Below are 368 nucleotides of genomic sequence, written 5' to 3'. Positions count from 1 at the left end.
GTAGCCCGACGACCTGCGCGCGAAGTCGAGCACTTTACGGTAGCACAGTTTAACGAGGACCAATACCGCACACCCTCGGTCCCTACGCAGACTGATCCAAGTGGTCACCCACCCGCACACTGACCGTAGCCAGTGATGCTTGACTTCGGTGATCTGCTGGGAACCGTGTCTTAACGATCAGTCCACTGCGGGACACTAGTCATTTTGAAAAGTATTAATGAAGATGACTGAGTTTCAAGTTGATTTTCAGTTTACCGGACGCCACGCCTGATGAGGTTAAAAAAAAACTTTGATGTTGTTTATCTGAAAAATTGATCAATTTTCCTTTTTTTCTTTCTTGAATTATTTTTAATGCTTTGAATCAGCTT

Source organism: Parasteatoda tepidariorum, chromosome 7 (assembly GCF_043381705.1).
Source record: "Parasteatoda tepidariorum isolate YZ-2023 chromosome 7, CAS_Ptep_4.0, whole genome shotgun sequence".
In the NCBI taxonomy this organism is placed as follows: Eukaryota; Metazoa; Arthropoda; class Arachnida; order Araneae; family Theridiidae; genus Parasteatoda; species Parasteatoda tepidariorum.
The sequence above is the reverse complement of the archived record's forward strand: the minus strand, read 5'-3'. Positions refer to the sequence as shown.